The sequence below is a fragment of the Lagopus muta genome, chromosome 1 (genome assembly GCF_023343835.1).
Source record: "Lagopus muta isolate bLagMut1 chromosome 1, bLagMut1 primary, whole genome shotgun sequence".
NCBI lineage: Eukaryota > Metazoa > Chordata > Aves > Galliformes > Phasianidae > Lagopus > Lagopus muta.
In genome coordinates, this window is record NC_064433.1 from 64124759 (window position 1) to 64143138 (window position 18380).

At 37.0% G+C, this 18380-nt stretch overlaps 1 long non-coding RNA gene across 3 annotated transcripts in view; it reads left to right on the forward strand.

Annotated features, from left to right (window-relative positions):
• LOC125687971 (uncharacterized) overlaps positions 1 to 18380 on the forward strand; it is a 58007-nt gene that overhangs the window by 30034 nt on the left and 9593 nt on the right. For all 3 annotated transcript variants that reach the window (XR_007374538.1, XR_007374537.1, XR_007374536.1), the window contains one exon: positions 15597 to 15822. This is a non-coding gene — a long non-coding RNA (uncharacterized LOC125687971). The remainder of the gene's footprint in view (positions 1 to 15596; positions 15823 to 18380) is intronic.

Sequence of the window (18380 nt, forward strand, 5' to 3'; positions counted from 1 at the left end):
GGAACTTGAGAATAAATTTTAAGATTGCCAAAAAAAAATCGTACCATTTTTGGTTCATTTGCAACTCCATTTTCTATTAGCATAAATACATTACTTGCAAATTCTCAAATGGACTGTTTGGAGTTGCAATCAAAAATCTGATCATGTCTTTTTTAGACCAGACTTTTATAAGCCCTGTCTTACCAGAGAGAAATAGCCCTCACTTCACAGCCATGCCTTATTCATGTCACTGCTTTTTGACAATACGTTCATCTATGAACGACTGTTTTGAAGGGTGAAGAGTAAAAGTTCATTAGAAATCTCTGACAAGCATCCTGAGAGCTCCCTAAGAATTACAATCATTGCCATTGATTGAGGGTGATGTGTTAGTTTCACAAAAACATGGTCACGTATCCCACTAGTTTTATGGTTCTTTTTCTGCAGGCAACATGCATTTGGGTTGGATGCCAGACTTCTGATAGATATTTCTAACTCCAAGACCTGACTCATTACATTGCCTTGCCTTGGTTGTGACTGTTAATGTGGACCTGCCTTTGTTGTCACCCTTGCTTGTGGGACTTCATGTGCTGAGAGGGGTACTGATAGCCCTTGGCTCCCTTTTCATCATTACCTGAGATAGCCCCACTCATGCAGCTTTGTGGTGCGTAGGATTTTACACAAGGATCACCTCATCTACGCTGTCAAAAAATATCCAAGAAATACCTAAAAAAAATACCCACAACAGGTTGCACAGCGAAGTGCTCGGTTTTGTTTGAGTACAGCCAAAATAATTTTTTCAAATGGCAGGAAGAAAGAACCAGTTCTCCTCTACAAGATTATCTATAGATACAGTTTTAAAGAGGAAATCTGCCTTATTTTGTGTCCAAAACAAATAAAAGCATTCAAGGCACAAGAACTATGCTCTTTCTTAATTTGAAGTTTAGAAATTTAACAAAATATCCAAACGAGTTAAGAAAAGTGGTGGCTGGGAACAAAGGTCAGAGGAAGGAAGTGGAAGAGAGTATCTTCTAAAATGCCATTTACACTGATGAAGCCAGAAATCAGGTACCCCTTAAAGCATTTAATAGATGGGAAGAAAAATGCGAGTGCTCAAATGAAACTATGTCTGATCCGCAAAGGATCTAGTTTTACTTCAAGTTAAAAAGACAATGCCTCAAACTTCAGACTAGCAAGGCTCTAAGCTAATGAAAGGGTTTGCCTCAGGGAAAGGTGATATCAGTTGAATGACAAAAACTGAAATCTTTAATATCACCTTATCCTGTCAAGGAATGAAGGTTGATCTCTGTTGACAAGGAGACATGAATAATATTGCTTGCTAGCTGAAAATGCCAATGTACAAATGCTTCCTAAGACACTGAAATGTGAAATGACGCCTTTTTACAATCTCTGTTATGGTAAGTGAAACTAACAGGAAAATGGGGACAGACCATGACAATTGATGCTGATTACTAAGAGATGCCATATCAAATTCAGGATTTCCAGGTACTGCATTCAAGCTATCTTCATCTGTTCCCCTTCCCATCTCCTCAGTCCAAAAATAAATGAATAAAAATTGAGTAATGATTTAACTTAAGCCCACTTATATTATCTTCCAGGTATGTTATCTATTAGTAACTGAGACATGTATGAAGCTCAGTATAACTGTTACTGTAGGGATCTGTTGAATACATGGGTAACACTTTTCTGGCATGAAATGTAGTACTTTCAAGGAGTAGTGAATGCAAACCCAAATATTTTCCAAGTCTAATTGTTCATTATAGCTCTTCATTGACTCAATTTTTAATGACCATTTTAAAATAAGCTTAACAGTAGAAGATTGATCTTAATAAATGCCGTCATTAATATAATGCTGCTGAACACTCAAAACATCTATTTTGCATACTTTTTACTATGTATCACTGCAATAATGCAGCTGTTTTAGTAGCCTGTTAAAGCAGCAATAAATGAAGGGAGATAGACTGCCTACATGCTGAACTGCTGCATTAAAGAGGGAAGTTGTTGAGGACCCAAAGAGAACTGCAGTTTGTATTAAAGCCAGTTAATGGGCAAAGTACATTTACAAGCTCAACTGGAGGTATGACCAAAAACTCCTAATGTAACAAAAAGTGATGGATAGATGGATTTGCTGCCATTAGCCTGCATGTAGGTCACATCAGAGCTTTATGGACCACCCCACTGCAGCAGAGGCTAACTGCCTTCTGCTAACTCAGCCTGTTGAAAGCAGAGAAGTAAGAAAAACAGTTGGTTGCATTTTGCCAAGTGTATAATGCTCAGTTTCTCCCTGTAATATGAAGAATCTCTGCGTTTTTACTAATCTCAAGCCAGAGAGACTATTTTCTTTGTGCTTTTTCTTCCTAAGGTTTGTAGTAGAATATGTGAACTCTCAACTGACTTGGATGAAACTTGAGAAGTAAAATTTCTTTTCTTTTGGCTTGTTATTTTATTTTGGCTTTTTTGTTTGTCTGAGATCTTCATCTTGCAATGTTAATATTGCACTGCTGTTCAATACAACTAGAACAGTAAAGGCAGCTGTAGAGATGCTACTTGGAAAACAGGCACAGTGCTTTGTAACATGGGACTGAGTAGCCCCCTAGAACTTCCAGCTAAGTAGATCAAATTTTACTCTTAGAAAAGGATTGGGAGAGCTTAGGAAAGGTGGTATTTTTTTATGTAAACTATTATCTAGTTTTTCTCTTTTTAAATGTTATCACAGGCTTCTGAGTGTAAGTGGGAGTGTTGGAGACTCTACGGCAAAGAGGAAAACATCTGTAAACTGTAGGATTAATCTTCAAATGTTTGAGGAAATAGGATCAACCCTTTATTTTCCTTCTTACCAGCTCTGTCTGGGAAGGCTAATGGAATCTAATGGGGAGGCCTCAAGGGATTATCCAACACAATGAGAAAGATTTACAGGTCCAAATACTGTAATGTCCTCCAAAAATCAAAGCATAAATGTAATGTTTATCCAAATCTTATGGTTTCTGAGACACAGGAACTGCTTCACTTAAAGATAAGGCTTCCAACAGCTCAGATAACGTGCTTTTGTAATTTTCGAAGGGCCACAGAAACTGAAAGTTCTTTTAGTACTTTTCTCAGAATAAAATTACAGTAGAGGAAATAGCTGGGGTTTCTTATAGGCACATGACTGTTACTTGTAAGTCCTGTAAAAGGGTTTTAATTCTGAAACTTCTCATTTAAAATAGAACTAAAATTAAAAAAAAAAAACAAAAGCAATCACATTGAATATGCCAATACAAATTCTTCTGCAAATGAAAGATGATTCACTGTTGTTTTTTTTTTATTTAAACAAATTCATTCTAATCCTTATCCTGTTACATTTAAGTTGATCTACTCACAGTATCTTTTGCAAATAATTTTTCTTCTTTTCCAACATGAATGTATTCATTATGACTTCGTTAATTACTCATTAATTCAATTATCCAGCTACAAGTATTTAGCAAGAAATAATAAGACTTCATTTCTTAATCTGTGCAACTACATCAGTGCTCTGTGAGTACACAAATACATTGAAATGGTCTTTGATTTGTAAATAAATGTTTACCTTAAGTAAGGCATGCTCTTTCTTACCAGTGAAAATCTCTCAGTCCCCAAATTATGCACAATATAAAATTAATATAAGTACAACATCTGAACAGCTGAACCTGATGTAGCATGTTACTAATGATACACACCTCCAAGTGACTTCATAGATATGAGCAGTAGATTTACTGGAGTGAGCAGAAATACACACTTACAGTGGTTAGTGGAGTGAAGAAATTAAAGAACCACGGATTAGAGCTCTTGTGAAATTTTGGGCTGCAGTTACCAAAACGTTCACAGAAGTGGGTACATTTCTGCTAGCTGAAGAGAAGTTCAGGTAATCTAAATAAAGAAATTTTTAGGCTGACATTTCAGACTTTGAATTAAAAAAAATCCTCCCCCTGAGGACCTTTTTTAGTTTTAAAGTCTACAGAATTTATTTTAATCTCTCCTCATTTGTTTTCACTTCTTACCTTTGTATGATAAAGATTTAGGGGTAATATATATATTATATACATATATATATATGTTTTATATATTATTATACATATATATATGTATGCATAATTCAAACTGGTGAATAAACAACTTTTAGCTGTGATTTCAGCAATTCCATTATCTTAACAGAGTCTTAACAGACTTTTTTTTTTTTATTAGATAATTTAGCCATACTTTCTCTAAACATTAACCCTAATGACTGTGTTTGAAACCATCATCTGCACCCTGACTGAGAAGTCACTCAAGCCCTAAAGGGATGCAATCATTTATCAGTAACCTCAGGAAATCCTTTTCAGCAAGTGTTTCCCACAACTATTATCTTTGTCCAGAGATTGTGCAATGTACTTATCAAATTTACTGCAACTTTGCTTTCCCTATTACGATGCACAGTCCCTCTGTAAGCTGTCAGCTTTTTCATAGTTTTAGGTATGTCCGTCTACCTTGCAGTTTCCCTCTTCTCTGATTTGGGTCTTACAGGGACTCCTTTCTGCAGATCATAGGAAAGGTCTAAAAAATGCATATGTCTAAAAAAAAAAAAGCCAACTGCCAAATATGCAGCTTGTAAGCAAGTGACAAAACATACAGAATTTTCCCAGCATAAGGGAGAGGTACCCAGTGCAGCAAACAAGATCATTATACAGAAAAAGGTGGGATCTGTTGATAGAAAGTATGCTGTAAGTGCCATCAAACATTCCTTGTTCCTTTTTCCTCCCGGTGTTCTCTTTGCATATGAACTGCCTATTCAGGATTTTACATTCAAAAAAAATATGTTTGCACTTGTATCCAGGAAGACAAGCAAATAAGCAGAGAAAATTTTGCCTTAATAAGTGAATGTTCCTATTCAAAATTCCGTGGCTTAGATGAATGGATAAGTGACAGCAGTGATGAGTAAATAGTGCCTCAAACTGCCAAAATGCAGCATTAGAAAGTATAAACAAAGCCGTACTGAAAACAGATGGATTCATTTTAGGGTTTATCCCTTTTCAGTCAAGAGATGCTAATGAGGCAACTTCCCTCTGTACCCTGACCCTGACACGCTGTGCGCTAACACCAGTGAGGAGCTGGACTGGTGTTGGCTCTGAGTGCCAGCACACAGCTGCCTTTCCACAGGAGTAACTAGCTACTACAAGAACGACAGAAAACACAGTTTTTTTCCTGCTGAAAAATGATAGGAGTGAATTGCAACAGGCAACAGAGATATGTAGTTCCAGTAATTAGGTATTTGTGAGTATTCATACTGGATTCATTGCCAAAAGCTAAAACATGGGGATTTGTTTGCTGGGAGTAAAAGGAGGAGGGTTTCTGACATGCAGAGAAAGCTGGTGGGATCTCACAGGCATTGAAACTCTCTATCAAGTCATTGCCTGTTTACGTTGCTGATAGCCAAAACTCCATGAATATGTAGGGCAGGTGCTGCCTCTACAGCAATTGGCAGAGAGATGATATTATGACATTTTCTTAAGGAAATGATCCTTTCAGCTGCTTGTCTTAGAATCCAAGTAGTAAAGTTTGTTTGAAAAATGCAGGTTGTAGAAGTCTTGGTCTCCAACTCATTAAACCAAATCTTAAATATAATAAAGCCATGCTTGAAGTAGAACTCCAGATTTGACAGTGATGTGAATTTGGAAAGCTCTAGTCCAAATACTCTAAGTATAATTAATTACCTGTGTGGACAAGAAGACACTTTTCAACCATATTTTTCTTCCATACACTGCAAAAATCTCTTGTTGCCTTTGATCCTGCTCTGGGAGACTTGTGTGTGAGCTGGGTATAATTACAGCCTTCACAGCCAGCACTGGTGGGATCTGTGCCGGGACACACCTGCAAGTTGGAATGTGTCTCACCTGTTAAAATAAGTGTTTTAGAGCTATGTGAAAGGTAAAATAAATATATAACTGTAGAAAGTAGTGTCATTTTAAAGAGATACCAAGAGAACTTCTGTGAAGTACAGGCAGCAGGTAAATCAAAATGTAAACCAGAAGTATTTGCACAAGCAAAGCATGATGCTCCCTTCTCTCTCTTCCACTTTTCGTATGCAACAGCTCACCTTCAATACAGTTATCTTACAAGGGTAATGGTAATGCAAAACATATGTATATGCATACATATACTTGCAGTACATTTTCTGATGCTTTTCATGTTATTGCTAAATGCAGAATTGACCCCAGTTTGTTGAATGCAATGGAACAAGCATCATAAAAACTTTTTCTATGACTAGACACATTTGCTGAAAGGAATTGAATTACATAATAATGTTGCTGCCTTATGCTGTCATTTCTTAGGTTGTCGTAATCTAGTTTATTGGACCAAGTTCCTGGATGTCTTCTCCTACTATTCTAGATCATTCCTTATCCAAATATGATCATGTTACTAATGTAATTTTCCTTGTCCTACTGAAGGGGAAAAGATGTTTATGTTTGTTCATTTCATGGAGATTTTGAAACCAAAATCATATCACAATCCTATTTCCTATCTTTCCCTAACCTTAATTCACTTTTATGTAATCATTTGGAGAATGCCATCATGCTTGCACTTTCTTACCAAGGAGACTCTGTGTTTAGATATATTTTGTTTGTTGACCAAAGTAGGGGCTTCATAAAACTGCAGTAGAGCTATGTACCATATTCATCATCACATCTAGGAAGCTTACCTGATTGTTGTTGTAATTTTGTAGAAGTACATGGCACAGTGGGTTTCCATCAGCGAGAATACGCTAATAGTGATATAAAGCAAGCAATTACTAAGTTTCTTGGGGATAGTCCAACCACAGGGAATATTCCTAATTCGAAGAAGCTTTAACTGCCAGTATATTTTTTCTTCTTAAACCTTTCTAACTTTGGATATCAAGTGCAATAATAAATTCTATTCCCTGTCGTTCTCATTCAGGGAACATGCCTAATCTTGGAATTACTGGTATTTGTACATCATTTCAGTGGTAAATTACAGTTGGGATATGCTAACCCCGAAGTGTGAGTAAAAAATCTTTCTGAATTATTGGAAGCTGCTCTGCACTTCACAATTGATTTAGAGCAATTAGCTTAGTTCTCTTGCTCTTTTGATAGCTTGTGTAAAATTAGTGTTGATTTCTCAGCACTAGATTGATAGACAGCTCTTCTGTTGAGAAAACATTTTGGTGAAAATTACATTTCAACTAACCCTTATTTTATGTTAATCACCTTCCCTTTTTGACAACTTCCTCACCTTCTTCTCCCCACCCCTCTCACTCCCTGCAGTATAAGCAGAGAAATGATGGAAACATTAAACTTTCCCATGCAGAAGATGTTAATGGCTTACCAGCTCAAAAATAATTTAAATTTCAAAACTATTTCAACTGTTTTGATAAAAGATGATAAATTATATAAATATATTTATGACTAGAATTTATGGTCTCATTTTAGATATCTTCTGCTCTGTTCTCTATTTCATTCTGCAACTACTGAAACAGGGACTTACCACAAAAAAAAAAAAAAAAAGGTGTAACTCCAAAATTTATCTCTGTCGCTGGAAAAGTTAGAGCTTTAGCTAGAGAAGGACTAACATTTTAGACAGTATTCTAATGTTTTAATATTTACGTACAGCAGGAATTTGACCTTTGACTGACACATTTCATATTGTTTTGTTGACTTGTCTAATGACAACTATTGAAGACATGATTTCATATCTCTTTGCTTCTCACTCAGTCCAGGCTGAAACAGCTGAACCGTGGTGCAAATAAATGAAACTTTCATTGGGTTCATTAAGAATATTGCATGCTTAACTGAGACACCCTAATGAAATTCAGGAAAGCTTTTCCAAACTGCCTTCCTCCTTATCTTGATTTTGGAAGTTTGGAAGGCTTGTAAAACTTAGCAACAAATGATGTTTTCTAAATGCAATCTGATATCTGGAGGATAACGTCCTGGAGAGAGAAAAACTAGGAGCTATTTTTAGTAGAATATCCTTATTCTGTCTTTATTCGTAAAGAAATATCAAAGCCATACATCAACAAAAAGATCTCTCTGGAATCCATAGGATATATACCTATAATGTGTTAGGAAAATCCCTTACTGCCTTGTGGAGTTCTTATGAATGATAAGCATGGGAAAAAAAAAATAATTGAAATGTTCTTTCTTAATCTGTATAATGAGCCTCAGAACGATCTTTTAGAACCTCACACTAATTAAGATTCAACTTAGATTTTGCCTTAGAACCACTAAAGGAAATAGTGAAAGAACTTAGAATGCAATTGAAGTGGCAGAACTTGATAACTTAGCAGAATAGTTCTGCCTCAGTATAGAAAAAAAAAACAAATGTCCTAATGTCTTCAGCTTCTTGAAGCAGTGATAAAATTCAAAATCTATTCATATCCTTCAAATACTAGGAAACTTCCAAGAAATTTATGCTTATCAGTAAATCAAACAAATGGCACCAGCCTGTGTCCTTAACAATAAATGATAGAGCCAAACCTGCTCATACTGGAGTCATAAATTCATTACCTAATTCAACTTAACAAAGCTATTTTTCTAAATAAGAAATATGGGTAATGCAAGCCATCTGCATTTTGTTTGTTTGTTTGTTTTTTAAATCTAAATCCTTGCCACTCCATTTTTACTGAGGGCTCAGTTTATGTTTAATAAAACCATAGCTGCAATGAGCTTCCATATACCATCTAAAATGGCATATGCATATACATGTACATATGTATATACATATATGTGTGTATAGGTATGTAATTTTTTTTCTGCTAAATACTGCCACATTTGCAGTTCAGTAAGCAGGAAATCCAGAAAGATGACCACTTTCTGATGTCAAAAGACGGTAGACATCACTTTACAAGCCGAGGGCTATGTCTTGAACATTTTTAATGGAGAATTCCCATGTCACCACTACAAGAACTGCAGGTTTGATGCTGGCTTGTAGTGATGACATTAAATCTCAACAGTGGTAATGATGCAATTCAGAAGACTGTCACCTTCAGCCTTATATTTGTTCAGTAGATCCTGATATACTTGCATACAGTGTTCTTTCTGTTCCTGTCTGAGCATTTGTGGGACCCACACGGCACAAACTGCAATATTCTAACATTGCCAACATCATTTTCTAACACACTGAAGCCAATACGCAGCTTTGTGTAGAGTCCCCTGGTCATAATCCCCAGATCAATGTGGAAGAGCTGATCTAGACACTCTTTATTTCGAGGTGTGATAGTTGTGCATGGCAATCCAGAACGGGATTTGTCTTTCACGTCACTGTCATCACTGCTGAAGCGCACCACCCACCACCTCACTGTGCTCATATCCACTCTTTGGTCTTCATAAATGTTCAGTAAGTGTTGGTAAATATTAGTGAGTGCCATTTTTTCCACATGGAGGAATGCAGTGACATGCCTTTGCTCACATGCACTTGCATATCAGACTGCATTCTGTCTCACTGCCCCTCTGCTGCCATCTGTCACGTGGCAACACAATGTAACAGAGTATTGATGGGAAAGTTCAATCTTTACTCTCATCCCACCAACATCCACCTCTGACATCAGGGGCCAATGTAATAAAATGGGAGGCATTACTTCAAGAGCAGCCCTTATATTTCTGATGTTATTGCCCAGTGAATATAATAGGAAGTAGAAATAATAGAAAGATAACAGGAAGGAATGATTGTAAATATAGTTAGGTTATACATGATCTTGTGCTGCAGTCTGATGAACTGCCTGATGAAAGCATGATGTAGAACTTTTTGTGTTTAGTAACTCTTATCCTAATGGATATATCTGCTTTGAATAAGACAATTTTTCCTCCATGTCGAACATTATCAGAATCATAATTCTTTGCTTAGGAAAAAAAAAAGAAAGAAAATAGCCTTTGAACAACAGATGAATATTCTTTTTCTTTCTTTAGTAAGATAAGAATTATAAGTAAACTGATGATGAAATTATCTTTTGGGGATTTATGCTCCAAATTTTATGCTTAGGAACCTTTTTATGACAAGTACAGGAGAAACTGATGCTTTTATTGTGGTATAATTATATTATCTAAACATTGGTCTGTAAGAGAGCAAACAATTTCATATCTTCAGAATTTTGAATGCTCCTCTGCAGAGATAGCCAAAATTAACTGCAACCGCATATGTAGGACGCAGCAACATCTTATTTTCCTTTCATATTATCACTCTCTAGCATCATAAGGAGACTCAGAAACATTTCCTAATTTCCTGTGATGAGAGACTTGTTTTTATATCCAGAATGGATTTTCATCTATTTGGAAGAAAATCTTTCTTGTGTACATACACATTCTTCATGTGATCAAAGTGAGGTAAGAAGATATTTTCAGATCCTTCCGAGTACTTAATGAAGATGTTACAAGTCAAAAAACAGAAGGGGTCTATTACATCACCCTTCTCCATCTTGATCCATATTTCAGTTTACAAGTGGACTCATTTTCTAAACTCTTTTGGATAGTCTCTCTCATTTTGAAGTGGTTAAGCACAACTGTGTTAATGTTGGCATTAAACACATGACTGCATCAATTATTTTTTTTAATTTTGAAAAGCAACTTTCACTCTGACAGTAAATTCCAGTTCGGTGGCTTATTCAGGATCAAGTCTTCTGCCAGACAAGACAGGGCTTGTAACTTTAAGGTTTCTATTAATGTGTTTTTTCTCTGTGTGTGTCTGTGTGAACAAAATGATTTTAACTAGGAGAATCAAGCCTTTCAGAAAAAGAAACAAAATTATAGGAGGGAAGACAAAGGAACCCTGAGAAGTCCTGTACTTTCTGTCCCAGTATTGACATCAGCTGTGGAGGTAATGTTAGATCTCCATCAAGCACTCACTGAAGTAGGACTCATTCTGTCTCTTGTAATTAGAAGCATTTGAAATATATATATATTTTCCTTTTATAATAGCAATTATAATCTACTACCTTTATCTTTCCAAAGTTATTGCTCTGAAGAAATAAGTGAAGGCATTAGCCTATTTTCTGTGGAAGAAGAAAGCCTTGGTAACCAGGATGGAAGGAATCTGTCTTTCAAAATACTTAATCTCTATGAATGTTTAAAATTGCATGTAGGAGTTCATCACAAATGGAGGCAACGGAATCTTTCTCATGGAAGATAATGAGGCTTAGTCACCAACATGGCAAAAGGCATCTTAGACATCTGCACATATTTGTGGCTGAATCCTGTGCTGTAAGTTAGTAGTGATGTGGTCTGTTCCTGCCTCTAGAGCCCCTCTTGACGTAGGCATAAAATCTAGCCTTGATTTTGGGCACTGTACAGCGAGAGCAGCTTGCCATAACTCCCAAGTTCACTGTCATTACAATTTTATCTGATATCATCTATTAGCTAAAATGTCATCTTCAGGTAGGGAGAAAAGAGGGAAATGTTGATCTGACTTCCAAAATTGATCCTAGCCTTTTGATAACTTCTGTTAACTGAGCCAAATGCAGCATTCTGGGCTTTTTCCATGGTTAACAGGGAGAGAGAGATTCCCCCAGAGGGAAATTCAAAGTAAGAGTCCAATTTAGTCACTAAACTGCTGGACAAGGAACACATCTCCCCTCCCTGAGATTGTTGAAGGGATCACAGGAGGTTAACCTCACTGGGATAAAGTTGTCTTCTGTGAATATCTCATCACACGGCATCACTGAGATGCAATCTCACTATTCGTGACATACAACACATCAAAGCCACATAAAGCTCAACACACCATCATCTTTGGTTCCTTTCTCTGACTGCATTTGTGTAACAACAGGCATGTACATTAACATGCTGTGTCTGTGTTTTATGAATGTCCCAAATCTGGGTTTAACAATATTTTCTCAGGCACTGAGAAAGTCTGGGAATTTCAACTTGGCACACATTTGGAGCCAAAAATATAGAGCAGCAAATGGGCATATGAAAGACCTGGCCAAAATTCATTGTCGTTATCCCAAATGTCATTCTGAATGTTCTCAGAGACTTTCAGGCTCCTGATAGACTTGATCATGCCAGTATATCTGAACCTAATGTGCTGGACCTGTCAGAAGCAAGTCCCAGTCAGCATATTAATTCATAAGCTTTATAAATATGATTCTTTAAAAGACTTTTGTCTTTGTGTTATGGATTTTTGTAATCTAAACTTAGAACTAACATCTACAGCAGTATCAGTCCTAGCCTGTGTTCCATTACAAGCACCTGTGAGTAAGCATAGGAATGCCAATAACTACTAGTGTTACTGGAGAGATATTATAATTACCATCATGTTTACTAACTGGGAAGCAGCACGTTATTTCTCAGTGCTCTATCAAAGTCTCTTTCATTGTCCTATAAGGTAATACAACGATATCCAGAGTGTGACAGTATGCTAACATTTTGTTTACTCAAATCCTACGTTGCACTAACTGGCCTCCTGTCCACAGTAATTTTTTCAAAGTTTTCCTTTTTCCATCACACAAAATAGAGGTAATGGTCACATGATAATAGATATCTAATTCAGCTTGCTAAACCGTATCTACCGTGACTTACTATTAACTACCATATAGTGATCAATCATTGCTGGATGTTTCCTGTTTTGCAGGTAACTGTTCTCTCACTTTAGAAACTGAAATGCCTTTTTTCCCCCCCTTTTTTCAGTTGTGTTTACATCAGGGTCAGCTGTGGAATGAAACTTATGTGGTTTAAGATTTCATGATGAAATTGAAATGACTTGAATGATTTGACAGTTTGTCTTAAGTCATCTCAGATAGACTCGGGCAATTTCTTCATTATGATCAGACCCAGTTGCTAGCTAAAGTACAGTATGAAGAACACCTCAATTCACAGTTTTGTTTGGCTTTAGGCTTAAATCCAGTGCACAGTGAGGAAGGGCTGAAGTCTCCACTCCAGAGACTCACTCGCTTCTTTTTTTTTACCTGAAGAATATTGGAGTATAGTAATATTTAGCAAAACCACTGAAAATGCTCCTTTCTTCCTACGTGAGATCCCATTCTAAGTAATAAGTTATCTCATCATTATTGTGGTATTGCACTGTTAAAATATTCAGTTCAAATATGAATGGCATTGCAATAAGTCCTCTACAAGGAATGCGTGATAAACACGTCAGTTGAATGCACCTGAATACAGAGAAAAAAGGGAAAGGGGGGGAAGTAAAATGTTTAAGTCCAGTTCTAATATAATCCTATATATTCCTTATGGAATCAGCCTCTGTTGAGCAAAGAGCAATTTAAATTTGTTTGATTCAATGTGTAAATTAGACTTCATTTCAAAATAAATTGTGTCTAACTTTTTCTTTTACTCAAACAAAATTGATATGATTTCTTTTCTTCTTAAATAATAGATAAAACATGACTTTTTCCATAATATATTTCATTTTTCAATTTATAAAGAGATGCACTGGATGAAAAATTCCACAAACTCTTGCAGTGATGATATTCTTGTGCCTTGCATGACCAGCAATCTAAAAAGAATGAAAGCATAAGAAGTTCTTTGTTTTCTTTCCAGAATCTGTTTATTTTTTCAGGCTGAACTTTTATTCGTAAAATCTGTCAGACAAAAGAAAGATCTCTGTTTTGAGGTTTTTAGATGTAAAGGTTCTTGACAAATTTTATTCTTATATTTTAGCTAATACAAAGATTCATTATAAGGTAGGGGGAAATAAATGCCTAGCTGAATGCTTGAGCTCAAAGTATGTTATTAAATGCATTGCAGGTGAACTTTTCCTGCCTAAGTAAAAACAAAGAAACAAACAAAACCAACATTTTCTGGTCGGTATTTCAGATCTCTGGAATAGATCAATAGACAGTACTTGGGTACTTGGGCTTGGTGCTGAAGCTTAAGAGCTAAGAAAATACCTCTTGACTGGCATATCTTCACCTACTTGCATTATGGTTGTGAAAAAGAGAGAAAATTCATGGGGAAATGTGCCCTGTGGTCTCAGTGTGGATCTTATGTTTCACTTTTGCTCAGCGTTAAGTCTCATTGTTTGAAATATACATGTCTAAATTTTCTTTCTATTGTGGCATGGTTTTGAAAGTGTGCATAAACAGTGGAACAGACTGCATTTCACCCAGAATTCACAGTAGCTACTTTGAATGGGATTTATACAGCAGTGATAACTTAACCTTACAGTGCCCTTCATCTTCCATGTGATGGCTACTGAACATTGGTGAGCAAAACAATGTCTTACGTGGTGATTTTTATTTTGAGCTGTATTTATGAAAAAGGAATTGTTCTTTGACTTTAATTCTTTCATTTCAGTCTCCTGTTACTGTACCTTTTCCTTGGGAGAATGACATATTTCAAATTCATCTCTTTTGTCTTTCTGCAACTTGAATTACCTGATATGGTAATCGATTTCTGTTTTCTCTAGTTCTTCTCTGCACAATTCCAAAATCCATTCAAGCTCCCCCCTTCCAGTTATCAAGAATCTCATAAGAGGAGGTGTCACAGAAATTTTAGACATGTTTGAAATAGTCAAAGTTGATTAAAACATTTTGTGAAACTTGGAAAATCTGATAAGGTTCTGAGTTTGTAACAGTCCAGGTTCTGGTTCACTTTCCCCAGTGTATTACATTCAGGAGCTTCCACGTAGAATAGCAATATTTTGAGCAATGGAAGAAACTCCTACAGTTGTTCCTGGCATTTTTCATTCAGTTTGGTTACCTATCTGCAGTCTACAAAGAAAAACTTCTTGCAGTGCATTAGATGTAAGCACCAGTCCAGCAGCTCAGCGCCTGTCCTGCTGGCTGAGGAAAGACTGCTGCTGCCTGACTGTTGCCCCTGTGATTGGTTGTGCCTCAACAAGCTGCTGCACATGGACTGCAGTCACAGCTTAAATCCAATTCCTGTGCTCAGTCACCATACATGAACTTCATCTAGACAACTAAGCTGCTCCAAGCACAGGCACCAGGCAAGAGCTAAAATGTGTTTCATCTTCTAATTAACTGTTCACAGTATTTGTCACTTAGAAAAGGAAAATTGTCCAAATTCTCCAAAATTTACTTGGAACATGAATGTTCATTTAGCTAGCAATGAGCTGAAAGGTGGATGGAACTTCTAGACTATGTGTGTCACTGGAAAAATGATCAAACTAAATTGTGGCAGTTAACTATGGCTTACTGAAATCTTCTATAGAGGTGACAAAGTTAAGCTAATCTATGCAGTTTTCAACTGTTAAAGAAAGGACAGACTGTCCCTCAAATTTGCTGCAAAAATGGTTGCTCAAGCACTGCTAATTAAATGTGATTCTGAGGGAAAAGACTTTTGTCCATGGTGCATCTCTGTTGTTCCCTTCTTTTAAAGAAGCATGATCTTAATTTACCCTTCAGTCTTTTTTTCACCCTTAATCTTGAAGCAAATAAATGCCCTTTGCTGATGTTTTCCATTTTCCTGAAACTTAATTTTGCTCTTCTTGCATTTAAAAACAAGAACAACAACAACAAATACTAAACAGACTTCTCCAAAAAGTCTAGCCCACCACAGTTGCTAACAATAGTATTGATAGATACCTGGTAGCAGTTTTGGTTAAAACAAGCCTGTAAACCATATAATCAGTGTGTTTTATGGATTGCATTTATCACTGACATTTTCCCCTTCCTTCAGTTGCAGGGTCCTGTCCCCTTCAGCTGCCTTCTGGACATCGCTGCCTCTCTGGTAGAACAGTAGAACAGAAGTTAACTACTGCAGCTGCTCTCTGTAAATAGCTCACTTTCTGTAGTGGCTCATCCACCTTCTGGCTGACCAGAAAAGCAATCTGATAACGGTTATAATGCCATCCTCAAAGCCATCCTTCGAATGTGTGGAGTGGGAGAAGTGAAGGGTATGCAACAGACAGGTATGTGGTGGTGTGGAGACCCTGGATGCAGCTCCTGCAGCAAGTATCCCACAGGCAAGGACCAGAGGTTGCCTGTCATTGGGATGTGGGGGTCTTCCTCCATCCCAAGGATATAGAATTACATGTCACAGGACTTGCACTGTGATTGCTTGGTAACAGTAGATCAGAAAATATTGTGTGTCTTTCACACTGAAGTGAAAACATGTGAGTCCTGTCACAAAGCATTCTGACCACATGCCAGCATCATAGAAGCCTCATTCTGGTGCCTGTCATTGCTGCATCATCTGGGCATTTTCATTCATTCTAAGCATTTGTTATTTTAATCTTAAAATGCCCCTCTGCAATTCAGTTGAGATATTTCTGTTTTCAATAATACATTTTCCATAATGCTTTCCTTCCTCCTTCAGACCTCTCTGAAATCAAGCACTGCAGTCCACTGACATGTTGACAGTTTTACATGAATTAATGAAAAAGGAGTTGGAAGTGACTGACAAAGATTTGTTTATTATTATTAAACTGACTGTGAATCTCAGTTGCTCTACTGAAAAGAAAATTAAGAAAAGGAGGAATTGAAAAAAAGTATCAATCCACAATGTATGATTAAGAATATATTCTATTCTTCAATTTATAATGAATAATTTTAAGAATTAAGGCTGCTGCCTGGAAGCAGAAATCCTTGTTCTGAATTGTACTCATAACTGCTTAATGGTATGGCTAATATGCTGAGAGGAAGTGAAAATGGCTATTTCAACACTGTGAAAAATACTAGCTCAAAGTTGGACCTTTAATGGAAAAAGGAAAATATGAATCATCTCGGTAACAAACAAGAAAATACAAGATGAAAAGGTACTTGCTGGATAATTTCTTATCTACTTTTGTTCAGGTAAAAAGCTGAAATACAGAAGTCTAAGAATCACATTAGTGACACCTCATCTTTTTGGAGCAACGCTCTGTGGAATGTGTTAGCTTCTTACCGTATCCCATCAGGCTTATGCTCTCATCATCTGCGCACACTCCTGTTTCACACCCATGTTTCCTTTAACACTTCAGCCTTCCCCATCCCCTCAGTGTTTGGCTTTGCCTGATCTGTAGTAACAGCGAAGCCTGGTACTCACCAGGACTGGACTCATGGCGCAGGCCAGCTCAAACAAGGCTGCTTCCTCTTTCTGTTTTCCTGCCCAGAGAGGCCAGCCAACCAAAGATGAAATTCCTCCATTCCTGGAACATCTGGCTGAGCCTCTCAATGCTCATAATTATCCTCCCACTCCCAGCTCTCTGCAGGTGCAGGGAAGTGTAGTGAAGGTTCTGTGGGAGCACAGCTTTACAGTGGGTAAGTTCACCTATAAATCTCAAGTAAATGCATGCCATATGATTTAATATACATTTTTGGTTTTATAATTTTTGCTGACAGAGGATCTCACTGATAAAATGCCAGGTGGAATAATATCAGTTAAGAAACTTACGGCAAAACTTCCAAACTTTCAGTGAGTGCAGAACTGTGTATTGCCATCAAAATCTACATCTCAACATCATATGCTGCCTTATCACTAATGCCTTTACCATCTGCCTACCCTCATTCACTTCTTATCCCTTCTCTCAACACAGGCTCTCATTTCTCAGCTGCTTTTTAGTCTTCACTCACTGCTCCTCCATCAGTCAGCCACTTGCTGCACTCATCTCACACAGAAACCCCAGGAAAACCTTCCCGTGCATTCCCTAGCAGGGGATGCTCTTGTAGTCCAAATGAGAATGTTGCCAGAGCCACAATCTGTTCCTTGTTTAGCTCAGCACAGTGCACCTAAGCAGATGGTGAGTAATGGCATGCAATGCCTACTTATCTTTCTGTGCTTTCCTCCATATGGTTCCTGTATTAGGGCTGGAAACAAACTGAAGGAGGTAGTATGAATAGGAAATGAATTCCATTAAGCTCCACAAAGTTGCTGTTAAAAATTGCTGTGTTTTTGCACTGATACAAGAGTGGCTGAGTCATTTCAGACCTGAGATGTGAATATGCAGCTCCCCTGATGTTCATAGGTTTGCAACTACCTGTATCACATAAAAATGTTACGGTATGGAGCATCAGCTTGCAAGCCACTTGAGCACACTCTTCAGTTTCTCATTTTCTCATTAAAATAATCTCAAAGTAAGCATAATATCTTGCTGCATTAATATATATTTAAATGTTCTGACATGATGCAGGACTACACAGTCCTAGAAATGGATAATGTTGCTTGCTCCTTTTGGTGGTGGTGGTAGATAATATTTAAAGACATGAAACAACCTGATATTAAAAAGGAATGTGTTTAGATCATCTTAGATTTAGCTATATATTAGGGGGCTGCTTAAAAATGTCAAAATTTTAGGATTTAGAATAGCATTCTCAAAAGAAGCCTATAAAGGTTTATGAGTATAGCTGTCACTACAAGCTGTAGCATTCAGTGAAACAACTTCCTGAATACCTAAAGGCCAGAATTACTTTACAGCTATTCTTGATGTATTAATTTCTCAGTCACTTGGTGCCAAATCCCCAAGAGAGAGCTACAACACGAGAGATGCAC